This window comes from Cavia porcellus, unplaced genomic scaffold, assembly GCF_034190915.1.
Source record: "Cavia porcellus strain 051 isolate PalLab524CR breed Dunkin Hartley unplaced genomic scaffold, mCavPor4.1 scaffold_7, whole genome shotgun sequence".
Taxonomy (NCBI): Eukaryota; Metazoa; Chordata; class Mammalia; order Rodentia; family Caviidae; genus Cavia; species Cavia porcellus.
The window spans coordinates 59,013,842-59,027,081 of NW_026947490.1; the positions used below are offsets into that span (position 1 = coordinate 59,013,842).

At 35.7% G+C, this 13,240-nt stretch overlaps 1 long non-coding RNA gene across 1 annotated transcript in view; it reads left to right on the forward strand.

Annotated features, from left to right (window-relative positions):
• Positions 1 to 13,240, forward strand: part of LOC134476730 (uncharacterized) — a 139,901-nt gene that overhangs the window by 62,623 nt on the left and 64,038 nt on the right. Inside the window, exon 3 of the long non-coding RNA XR_010048536.1 lies at positions 183 to 351. This is a non-coding gene — a long non-coding RNA (uncharacterized LOC134476730). The remainder of the gene's footprint in view (positions 1 to 182; positions 352 to 13,240) is intronic.

The following is a 13,240-nucleotide window of genomic DNA, read 5'->3' on the forward strand; positions in this document are numbered from 1 at the left end:
GATCTGCCTCAGCTTCTGACCTTAGTTAGCAAGGGGGTGTCAGAACAGCACTGCGGTGCCAGCACTGCTCCTCAGAACATTATTCAATTTTGGTTTTTGGCTCAGCTCACTCATCAGAGACTGCTATTTCCAGCTGCACTGCAAGCTCTCCCACAGTTTAATTCTTTGCTTATTTTTTTTAGAAAATCCTCCATCCAAGCACCACAGTGATGTGCCAAAGTACTATGATGACTTCACACCTCAGCTAATTCACATCTGCAAGGGGGAGAAAACAATTTGCAACTGAATCCAGCCTCACTAATGCCAGCCTAAAAATTCCTGTTGCTTATCAGCCACTCCGGAGACTGCAGGGTAAACCCATGTTTTATCTTAAGAAGTGTAGATAAGATATGACATGACATGCAAATGCAATGCACTGTGTATTTATTGACTTGTATTTTGACTTGCTATTTATGAAGAGTTTGTGTAGCTTATAGATCAAATCAAATCCACTTAGCACTTTCTAGAAGATGGCTTAGAAGTACTCATACTTAGCCTTTATACTATAATGTGCTCACCTTAATGGGAAAACAAATAATAGAAATAACTTCACCATCCATATATTTATTGAACACTGTTACTGTAATCTCAATCTTGCAGGAACAGCAGAGTATCGATCTATTTAGTCTTAGCTGGTTCCAGTATTTAAAGAGATCTTAAAATAAAGTGTCATGACAGGAAAAATACTATACATGTTTATTGAGCTTTCAGAACAAGCACTAATCTAGAATTTGAGGATGTAACAGATAGCAAGAGAAGCAAAATCTTTGCTTTCATGGAGTTTGGATTTCTGAGTGTGGGGAGAAAAACTAAACAAATAAGTAACTGCTTATGACTATTTAGGCATCCAGGGATGAGACTTTTGTAGAAAGTCTCATAGAAGAAGGAGCAGGCTTCTCAATAGAAGAAGGAGCAGGCCTCTTGGGGCCTGGTGGAGGAACACTCTGGGAGGAAAGAGCAGTTTGTTCAAAGGTTCCAAAGCAGGAGTGACTATGATTCAAAAATTAAGAAAGCAGCACTGAATGGAGGGTAGCAGGTGACAGAGAGAAGGAAGAGGAGTGAAGGGACCCAGATAGAAACGTAAGCTGTATACTCAGTGGTGTCAGATGCTCCGCTGAACGTTTTGCACCAGTGAACTCATTTCTCCTTTATCACGGCCTGTGACAGGGTAAGAGGATCTGGCAATTGGACATTTGAATTTTAAGATTTCCAAAAAGACAAGGGCTAGACTTGGATTGGAAGTCTCTTTAATCTTGATGGCATTGATAGGCACTTGGTCTGGATTACCTCATCTGTAGTAATTGAATTGTGCTAATGATAAAGCACCATTTTCTATCTTCTGGACCCACTGCTGTAAGAATTCTGTATAATTGACTAATTTATTTTTTGTTAACAGTTGCTTGCGTTTGAATTATTTTCTATCATGTTTATTTAATTAGCACTACTGGGGATTCAATGCAGGGCTTTCCCACTGAGCTGCTTCCCTAGTCATTTTAATTTTTGCTGTTATTGATTTTGAGGTAGCGTCTAAGTTGCTAACTAACCCAGGTAAGAGTTCAATTTATGACCCCCCCTGCCTGCCTTTCAGTGTACTGGGATTATAGGTGTGTACCACCTTGTCTGACCACCACCTTTTACAAATTAGAAAAATTAAGGTATGAATTTCATTGGGCAAATTTAAAGTTAATACGTATGCTATAATAAATACTAAAAACATGCTGGCCACCACTGTTAATAGCAGCAGTAACCACATACGAATAGAGTCATAGAATGTACAACTCCCAATAAAACAAATATTGAACTGTGCAGAGTTCTTCAATGGATATGAGGAAAAAAAGATAAATACATGATTTACTGAGTCTTTGATGCTGATTGGACACAAGGACACAAATCTTGGGAGAGAGATCATTTTATAGAAGAAGCAGAAGTTTGGCAAACAATTTAAGACCAGATTTTTCTGCATCTCAATTCATTATATCCACACATAAATTAACAGAATAAAATATTTTTATGATTAGTATACAACAACTATTTCCTTTTTCTCTACTTCACCAACAAATTATTTTGAATTTAGTGTTTTTGCTACTTTTTCACTAAATCTTCACAAAGCATGACCATTGCTACTGTAAGTAACAGAACTTAGTCTGGGAGGAGCATCTTGCCTATGTGATTTTAAGTCTCTTTGTTTCTGGGAAATTGCATAGTAGGCAATGTCAATGAATACTTTTTCAAAACTTTTTATTTCCCTGTGTCTTGTTTTTCCCCGAAGAGTTGTCCCCATTTCTCAACCCATCTGGCCTATGTGTTGGACTGTGTGGCCGCAGGTGCTCTGCAGTGAACGCAGGGAAGATTTCCCTGGGTGCTGGAGCTGAGTCATTGCTTTCCTGAGTCATTGAAAAGAAGATTGGATGTATAACCCTTTAGAGATTCAGTGCCACAGGATACGTGATTACCTCATCATCTGCTGTATCTCTATTTTCTCCTGTACTGGGAATGATTGGTAACATGAGGAGTTACAGTTATGGATTTCATATTTTTCCTAAAATGCTTCAGTTTGGGGCTGGCTTTCTCAGGCAGTGGGAATGATGGATTTTACAATTATTATTTTTATGGTGATGTGGAGCCTATTGAGCCTGAGTTCATTTGACAGGTATAATATTTTTTGGACAGCTGTAGATGATATTTAAAGTGTGCCAGAAAGGGGGGAAGACCCAAACCACGCCCACTGGGGGCTACTGTTTAATGTCAGCTGTCGCTCTGATTTGAGTTACACACATTGCTGTGAGTAAAATATACTCCTTAGGTTTTTAATTAAAATTTCATTTTACTGAAATACTATACATATACAGTTTAAAACTCAGTCACTGTTCCAAAGCCTGCAGTTCAAAGTCTTCTCTCTGTCCTTCTGACCATCTGAATTTTGTTTTCCCAAGGCAACCATATTTGCTTGTATGATTCTTCCTGTTCACATATCAATAATCCTTAATAAACATCAGGTTTGAACATTCTCTTTTCATTTGCCATTGTGGAATAAGAGAGTTTAGTTATTTTACTTAAACTTGACACTACAAAAGTATATCTACCCTCTATTCTCCTAAAATAAAATATGCTGGAATTAACATGTTAGTTCAATTAATATACATAATTATTATTCAAGACTGAGACATATCTTCATAATCTTAAGCTATGCATGTATTTCATGCCTTTATAATTCTTCTCTTAGGAAAATATATTTTAAAATATCAGTTAATTATGTGTATTTGCTTTAAGGAACATTTCTTTTTCCTGTTTTCCTCCTCCTCTTCTATCACCTTTTTCTTCAGCCTCTGTCTCTTCATCTGCTCCTCTTCTTCCTCTTTTGCCCCTTTTTTATTTTAAAGAGGAAAAATCCCAGAAAAATCAAGAAGCAAACAATCAGTTAAAAAACAGCAAAAGCAAAATGATGACAACAAGCTGGACATGGTGGCGCATGCCTGTAATCTCAGCAGTCGAGAGGCTGAGGAAGGAGGATCATTACAAGTTTGAGACCAGCCTGGGCTACAAAGTGAGCTTAAGGCCAGCCTGAACTGGGTAGTGAGACCCTATCACAAAAAGACAAAAAAGAAAAAAAATAAGGACAGTAACAACAAATAATAGCAAGATTTCAAAGCAAGATGATAGGAATTTAACAATGGTTGTTGTATTGCATATTGTTATCCTCAAAGTAATTGCTCAGGCCACCAGATACAGGCATGCAAGATTGATCAAACATTGTAATTTCCCTTGGAGCAGTTTGTTTCTCTTTTACCATATCTATTGTAATTTTTGAATCCTGTTGTCACTTTCACTTTTTTGTACTAGTGAGACAATACACTGTTTACACATGCAAGTCTGATTTATGTCACTTATCAATATGGTTTCTAGTTGCATCCACTTACCTATAAAAGTGTCCAGTTTATCATTATGTATGGCTGAATAGTACTCCATTGTATAAAAATACCCCATCTTTTTTATCCATTCCTCAGTTGATGGGCATTTGGGTTTTTTTTCAAGATTTCGCTATTGCAAACTGAGCTGCTATAAACATGTGTGCACATATATCACTGTATTAAAAATAACCACTGTGGAAATCAATGTAAAGATTCCTCAAAAAACTAGGATTAGAGGCCCCATTTGACCCAGCTATTCTACTTCTAGGTGTTTTCCCAGAAGAATAGAAAACATAAGTATGTTTTCAAGGTGCATCCATTTACCTATAAAGGTCTCCAGTTTATAATTCTTTATGACTTGAGTACTATTCCACTGTGTAGAAATACCACATATTTTTGATCCATTCCTTAGTCAATGGGCATTTGGGTTCTTTCCAAGACCTGGCTGTTATAAGCTGTACTGCTATAAACATGCATGCACATGTATCATTGAGGTATGATGCTTTCAGTCCTTCAGTGGTTGCATCAGTCTACACTCCCACCAACACTGGAGAGGGGTTCCTTTTTTCCCACAGCCCCACCAGCATTTATTATTGGTTAATTTCTTGATATTAGCCATTTTTTTCTGGAGTTACATGAAATAATCAATGTTGCTTTAATTTGCATTTCTCTAATGACCGATGATGCTGAACATTTTTTCATGTATTTATGTGCCATTTGTGTTTCTTCATCCGAGAACTGTGTATTCATCTCAGATGTCCATTTTTGGATTGGGTCTTTAAATTTGAGGAACCTTGATTTTTTTTTTTTTTTTTTTTTGCAAATCTTTATACCTTCCAGATAAAAGTTATTTTTTTTTTTTTTGTCTTTTTCGTTTTTTTTTTTTTTTTTATCGGTACCAGGGATCGAACTCACGACTGCCTGCTTGCAAGGCAGGAGCTTATGCCGCTGAGCTAAATCCCCAGCCCCTAGATAAAAGTTATTTGAGGGGCAGTTGGCAAAATTTTTTTCCTGATCTGTGGGTTTTCTTTTCACTTTGTTGGTGATTTCTTTCAATGTGCAAAAACTTTTTAATAGGACAAGATCCCAGTTGTTGATTCTTTGAAGTAGTTCTCATGCAGTTGGCTTTTGGTCATGAACTGTGGTCCTACCCATATTTCCTCAAGATTTCTACTTTCTTTGTCTTCCAGTAGGTTTAGTGTTTCTGTCTTAATATTTAGAACTTTGATCCATTTTGACTTTAGTTTAGTACATGGTGATAGGTATGGATCTAGTTTAAGTATTCAGTATGTAGAAAGCCGATTTTTCCAACACCACTTATTAAAAGCTGTCTTTCTTCCAGTGAGCATGTTTGTACCTTTTGTCAAAGATAAGGTGGTTGAGTGTGCCTGTATCTTTGGTTCTATTCCACTGATCCTCAGGTCAGTTATTGTTTTCTTTCAGTACCATCATGATTTTATTATAGCCGATTTGTAGTATAATTTGAAGCCAGGCTTGTGGTGCCTCCTGTCTTGCCTTTGAGCCTAGGATTGTGTCTCCTATTTAGGTCTCTTATTGTTCCATGTAAATTTTAGGAGTATTTTTTCTACATCTCTGAGGTATACTAATGGTATTTGGTTGGGATTGCACTAAATCTATATAACAGTTTTGGAAGTATGGCCATTTTCCAAATGTTGGTTCTTCCTGTTCATGAGCAAGGGATGTCTTTCCATTTTCTGAATTCTTCTTCAATTTTTTTATTTAAAGTGCTGTAATTTTCAATGTATAAATCTTTTACTTCCTTTGTTACATTGATTCTTAAGTATTTCTGTTTTTGATGTTACAGTGAAGGGTATGGTTTCCCTAATTTCTCTCTCAGTGAGTTTGTTGTGTACAGGAATGCCATTGACTTTTGAATATTGACTTCATACCCAGCTATGCTACTGAAATTGTTATTAAATTTAGAAATCTATTTGTGGATTTTGGGAGACCTTCTATGTAGAATATCATGTCATCTGTGATTTCATCTCTTCCTTTCCTATCTTTATCCTTTTAGTTCACTCTCTTGTCTAATTGTTCTGGCCAATGTTTCCAGAACTATATTGAATAGAAGTGGTGATAATGGACAACCTTGCCTTGTTCCTGATTTGAGAGTGAAAACTTTTAATGTTTGGCCCTTTCATATGATGTTGGCTGTTAGTTTTTTATAGACGGCTTTTATCAGATTGAGATAAAGACCATCTATTCCAATTTTTTCTATGGTTTTTACTATGAATGATTTAGACTTTTATCAAAAGCTTTTTCAGCATCTATTATGAGGATCACGTGATTTTTGTCTTTTGTTCTGTTAATATTGTGTATTATGTTTATTGATTTGCATATGTTGAACCATCCCTGCATTTCTGGGATGAAACCCACTTGGTCAGCATATATAATCTTTTCAATGATCTGCTGCATTCTCCTTGCTAATATTTTGATGAGGGTTTTTGCATCAATGTTAGTTATAACGATTGGCTTGTGATTTTGTTTTTTTGGTTAGGTCTTTCTCTGGTTTTGATATCAGGATAATATTTGCCTCCCTGAATGAATTAAGGAGAATTGCTTCCCTTTCAACTTCATTAAAGAGTTTTAGGAGCATTGGTATTAAATCATCTCTAAATTTCTTGTAGAACTCAGCTGTGGATGCATTAGGACCTGGGCTTTTTTTGTTAGTAAGCCTTTAATTATGTTTCAATTTCATTAATTGATATTGAGTTATTCAGAAGTTTTCTATTTTCTTGATCCAGTTTTGAAAATTTATATGTTTCTAGGAATCTGTCCATTTCTTCTGTATTTTTCAGTCTGTGAGAGTAAAAGTTTTCAAAATGGGTTTCAAAGTTTTCAAAGTGGGTACTAATGATCTTCTGTGTTTCCATAGGTTCTATCGGGATTTTACCTTCTCATTATTGTGTGAAATTGAGTGTTTTCTTTCCTTTTATTGATAAGGTTAGTTAGGAGTTTATCATTTTATTTATTCTTTCAAAGAACCAACTTTTCATTTCATTAATTCTTTATATTCTTTCTTAGTCTCAGTTGTGTTAATGTATGCTCTGATCTTTATAATTTCCTCTCTTTGGTTTTGGGGCTTGATTTGTTTTTCTTTTTTCTAGAAGTATGAGATGCAGCATTAGGTTGTTTATCTGCATTTGTTCTGTTTTCATAATACGAGAATTCACTGCCACAAATTGCTCCCTAGAAACTGCTTTCATTGTGTCCCACAGGTGGGTAAGTTGTATTTGTATTTTCATTTGATCGTATACATTCTTTAATTTCTTCTTTAATTTCCTCTCTGACCTATTGGTTGTTGAGTAAGGTGCCATGTGATTTCTATACTTTTATGGAGCTTTTGCAGTTTCTTTTGTCATTAATTTCCAATTTCATTATACTATGATCAGATAAAATACATGGAATAATTTCAGTTCCTTTGCACTTACTTAGGCATGTTTTGTCAGCTAGTATATGGTCTGTTTTACAGAATATGCCATATACAGTGGAGAAGAATGTTTATTCTGATGATATTGGGTAGAATGCTGTGCACACATCTGTCTACTAAGTCTGTTTGTTCACAAGTTTGATTCAATTCTGTTATTTCTTTGCTGATTTTTTGTGTAATTGATCCATCTCTTTTTGACAATGGGTTTGTTAAGGTCCCCCATTATAATTATATATTGCTTATTTGATTTTTCATGTCTATTAACATTTGTCTACATAGTTGAGTGTTCCATATTTGGTGCATATATATATATATATATATATATATATATATATATATATGATTGATATCTCTTGTAGAAGTTTTCCCCTAATGAGTATTTAGTGACCATCTTTATCTTTTTGATCATTCTTAGTTTGAGTTTACATTATTTGCAAACAGAATAGTTAGCTCCCCATTTTTCTGGGTTCCTTTTTCATGGAGTATTGTTTTCTATCCTTTGACTTTCAGTCTATGAATTGCCTTTTGAGTTAAATGTGTTTCTTGTATACAGCATATTGTTGGATTTTGTTTCTTCTTTCTTTCTTGTCCCTTTTTTCTTTTGACTTTTGAAACAGGGTCTTTCTGTATAGGTCAGGCTGCCCCTGAACTCAATCATGTAGCCTAGGCCTGGAACTCATCACAATCCTCTGGCCTCAGCCTCCCAAGTGCTGGACTTATAGGCATGAGCTACTGTACCCAGATTTGGATTTTGTTTCTTGATTTACTCTTCTAGTCTTTTTCTTTTGATTGGTGAATTGAGGCCATTTATGTTAGTGGTTATAACTGATATGCTGTATATTATCTTTGTTGTTATCTTTCTTCTGTTGGCTCCCTAATTTTTCCCTCTGTGTAATTGCTTTTCTTGCTTTTTGATTTCTTTCTGTTTTTGTTCTTGGAATTGTGGTCATTTTTATCTCTTTCTAGAATGTCTTTCAGTATCTTTATAGGGTGGTTGTGGTCATGAAGTTCTTCAGTTGTTCTTTGGTGTGGAAGTATCTTATTTCTCCATTGATTTGGAAAGATAGTTTTTCAGGGTACATCAGTCTGGATTGGAAGTTATTTTCTTTCAGTACATGAAATATTTCACTCACCGCTCTTCTTGACTTGATGGTTTTGTTGAGAAGTCTGCTATGATTCTGATAGGCTTTTCTTTGTAGGCTTCTCTTTCTCTTCTCTGAATAGCTTTTAATATTCTGCTTCTATGCTGAATTTCTGGGATCTTGATTGTTATATGTCCAGGTTTAGATTTATTTTGGTGATGGCTAATTGGAGTTGTATATGCTTCACTTTTCTGTATGACAGTTTCTTTTCCAGTGTTTGGGAAATTTTCTGCCATTACTTCTGCAAATAGTCTTTTCATGTCATTTATGTTGTGTCCTTTTTTGTTGATACCTATGATGCTTCTGTGGTTTCTCTTTGCAGCTGTTGATGAGTTATTTCCTGATTAGTTTTTATTTTTAAGAGATCTTTCCTTTCATAATCACTAGCTGCTATTCAAGGTCTGAGAGTCTGTCTTCAATTTCATTTATGTGGTTTTGCCAGCTTTCAATGGAATTTTTGATTTCCTGGATATCTCCTTGAATCTGTATCATGTATTTTAATTGTTTCTTGTATTGTTCATTCAACATTTTCATCATTTTCATATGCTTCTCTATTTTTTAAAATCTGTGTCTTTAGATGTGCTCACCAATTTTTTTATTGCATTTATCATTTTTGTTTTTACTTGAGAGATTATTGCTGATCTGATTTCATTCATAGCTTCATGGAGGTTTTTTTTTTTTTTTCCACTTCCTTTGCTGTCACTTTGGAAATTTCAGGTGTTTGATTTCCGGTTTTATCTATGTCCCTGTTTCCTGCATTTGCTCTGGATGGGCTGGCAGTTCGAGATTGCATTTCGTTCTTTCATTTTGGTATTCTGTGTTCCTCCAAATCAGCCAGATGTCAAGTCCTAATTGCTTCCTGCATGGCAGCAGTTCCAGCTGATGGCTGTGGATCTCTTGGCCAGACTCCTAGTCCTTGTGAATCCTTCAAAATGGTTCCCAGGTGTGTGCAGGTCACTGGCTGCCTTCCCAGTCCTTGGAAGTCTCACTTACAGTTCTTGGATATGGGTGGGTCACTGGGCACAGCCTTCCAGTTCCTGAAGGCCTCACTGTGAGTTCCTGAATAACAGTGGGTCACTGGACACAGATTCCTGGTCCCCACAGTCCTCAGAGATGGTTCCGGTGTGGGCAGGTCATGGGGTGTAGACTCCTATCCCCGTGGGCCTCACCAAGGATTCCTAGATGACCATGAAGTGCTGCAAGCAGATTCTCAATCCTTGTGGGTGTCACTGAGGGTCCCTGAATGGCTGCTGGTCAATGGATATGGACTCCCCAGCCCCACAGACTTTAGAGATGGTTCCAGGTGTGGGTAGGTCAGTGGGGTCAGACTCTCAGTTTCTATGGGCTTCCCTGAGGACTTGCTTCTTTTTAATAATCATTTAATCCCCATTCCTTGTTAGCTATTTTGTTACTAATGCCATGCCTCTAAGGTCTATTTTCATATTCCTGACTTTTATTTCTTAAGTTTTGTCATTTTTAAAAACATTCCACAATTAAATTATATAGACTGTTCCTCTCTTCCCATCTCTACTGTATCATAGGTAGTTTTGAGATTATTTTCTTCCTGTAACATAATTATGTAGTAATTTTGGATAGATTAATATTCAATGTTTATGTCATTAAAGTTATATAAATGTTATTTAATTAACAATTGCTCTGCTTTTCCTATGAAATTTTTTGTCTTATCACTATTTGTGATCTTGTACCTTCATATCGTTGGATATAGGTCACTACTTCACACAAACTTTGCTAGTCATCTCATCCCCTTGGGAGGCAGCTGTAGACAGCAGGTGTTCTGTGAACTACTGCTCATGGAGCCTGGAGCCTTCTTCTGTACCTGACATACACTGACCACCCTGAACTTTGAAAAACCATCAGTCTTGTCATGCAAAATGTTTTCAATTTTTTACCCTTGAATTTATAGCTTTGTTTTGCTGAGGCAGTTACACTAGGTATTTCTTATTATGAAGTACATGAATCTGTCGAGATTTGTCTTCCAGGGATTTTCCTGGTTCCACAATTACATTGGTTTATGACTTATCTATGTGTTATGATCACAAACATAATAATTTCTTCTCGCAATGTGATTTCATTGTTCTATTGTTTTCCAGTTTCTGGTGCTATGGTTAAGAAACGTGTTATCAGTCTGGCTCCTCAGCATTCAGTGTCATTTGCTTATTTTTCTCTTAAAGGTTTTAGAAATTTTTCTGTTTTTTTGCTGTACTAATCTATCTATGGCTGTATCACTCTGAATGTGCCCAATCTTTTCCAAAAAGCCACCATGATATGCCCTAATGTGTAGTAGTTTTCATTCATTGTGCTGAGAATTGTTGAATCTTGAAACTTTTTTGTGATTTTCTTGATGATTTCATTTTTTTAAAAAAACTTTGTTAGTTGTCAGAGTTTCTTGGATTTTTTTCATACTTAAAAATTATCTCCAACATTTCATCTCTTTGTATTTTTGCTTTACATTTTTATGGACTTTTCATCAACTTCATCTTCTGTTTTTCTATGTTTTGTTTGTTTGGTATTTATCCTTCTCAGGTTTTAGAGAAAATAATGTTAGTCTTCCTAATTTTTCTCTTACCAATCCATTTTCTCCAAATTTCTGTTTTGGGTTCTCTCTTTTTCTCTTTTATCTGGTGAACTGTGTGCATTCTACTCCTTCACAGTGTAGAGACTTTAAAAGTCAACTGCACAATTTGATCATGAATCTATGCATTTCACTGGGGAGTGATCAGGCATGAGGTTAGACATTTGAGTAGTTTTCTCCATATGAGTTATAATTTTTTGAGCCAATTTAGACAGAAAATAACCTTTCAAATTTGCACCTGGGATGTATATGTATTGCCGTATTCGAAGTTATGTTGTACCTCTGACTCTCAGACATAGAATACACAACAAGAGATCAGATTGCTTCTTCTGGAGTGTTTCTTTTCAAGATATGTGGATTTCTACTTCCTGTGCTTCTTTCAGAGTGTAACCTGTCACCAAGCTATCATCCATCTTTAAAAAAGTTTTTAAGATTTGCTTTTGCTAATTTGCCTTGTACCATTTCTCTTTTGCTATGTTTGACCCTGTGGTTTTCTCTTCTTCCCTGTCATGTTAGTGAGAGTTGAGGAAGGAGGGGTGAATATACACATTAACTCTTCCTTGCTTGACTGCATGTTAGTTACTGCATTCTTTAACATAACAAAGATTTTCTATGAATAAACATTTTATCTGCAAAAACTGTATGCAGAGAAAAGGCAGTAATAGGGCAGGAAAAAAACATAGAATAAGTATTAAATGTCTATAAAGACATTGGCATTTTCTTAAAAAAATATTCTAGGGAAAAGGAGATGACATAGAAATATAAGCTTGAAATTAAAACAAAATATTAATGTATTTTAACTATTTTACTAGAATGTAATAAATGCAACAAAAACACATGACATCCTCCTAGTTCAAATATAAGCAACTGGATTTTAATACACATAGCACATTTCAATAATAATGAGAAAAATTCCTATGGTTAGAAAGGAGTTTGCTGTCATTCTTTTTTTCTTTTTTTCTTTTCTTTCTCTTTTTCTTTTTAACCTGATAATACTAGCATGTATACTCTGAAAGCCAAATGATTTAGGAACTAATTACATGTATTGGCTTATACTTTTAAATAAGGTTCAACTTAAATTTTTTGATTAATGTATAATGACTACATACTAGTGTGATTTTTTCGTAAATTCACTTTATAAGCTTATGTTTACTCTGAGACAATGAATGAAGTATTTTTAAATACAAACGTGGCAGAAAATATTAACGCATACATACAGCAACACAGCAAAGTAGTTGAGAGTATAAGGTCTAGAGTTATAAAGATCCAGACTCAGAAGCTGTCATTCATATTTAATTCAGTGCTATGACCAGAATGAGACCTCAGTAAAATGTAAAGCAATGATAAAAAGCCCATAATCACTTCTGGTTTTCAGCCCATCATGTTAGGAGCTTGGAGGGCTTCACTGCATCATAACAAGTGAGAAGCTGAAAAGAATGAAAAAGAATTTTTCTTTTAAGATTTGTCAAGGGAATGATGTTACAGAGAAAACTAGTTCCCTCAAATTGGAGAGACAAACAGTTGTGTCATCTGGTAGTTCTTTAGAAATAACTCACCAATTAAACATATTCCAAGTCCTACTCTCCTCTCCTTCTCTTCATCATCCTCCTTGTCCTTTTCCTCCTTTTTTGTTGTTTTGTTTTGTTTTGTTTTTGAGACAAGGTCTTGTTATATAGCCCAGGCTGATCTTTCACTCACTGTGTAGATGTAGCTCAGGCTGACCTTGAACTCTTAGCCACCCTCCTGCCTCAGTCTTCCAAGTTCTGGGATTTTAGGGATGCATCTTCATTCGTAGCTTCCAGATCCTTCTTGCCTCAAACAAAGAATTGGATGTGACAAATCAGAATGGGTGCCTAAAGTTTATTTCAAAGGTGAAGGATGAAGGGATATGGGAGAAACTAGCTCTGTAGAGCAAATTTGGGCTGAACAAAGACAGGAAAGGATAAAAAGAAAAATAAGTGTATTCTGCTTCTAGAAGATGCAGGTTGGGCTACTCTGGGGAGTCCTGAAAGCGAGCTCTTGCTGGGGTACGTATCTTTATATGCCATTCACAGTCCAATTCTGGTGGGAATCCATGAGAAGTTCCACATCCTGGGTCCTGAGAATT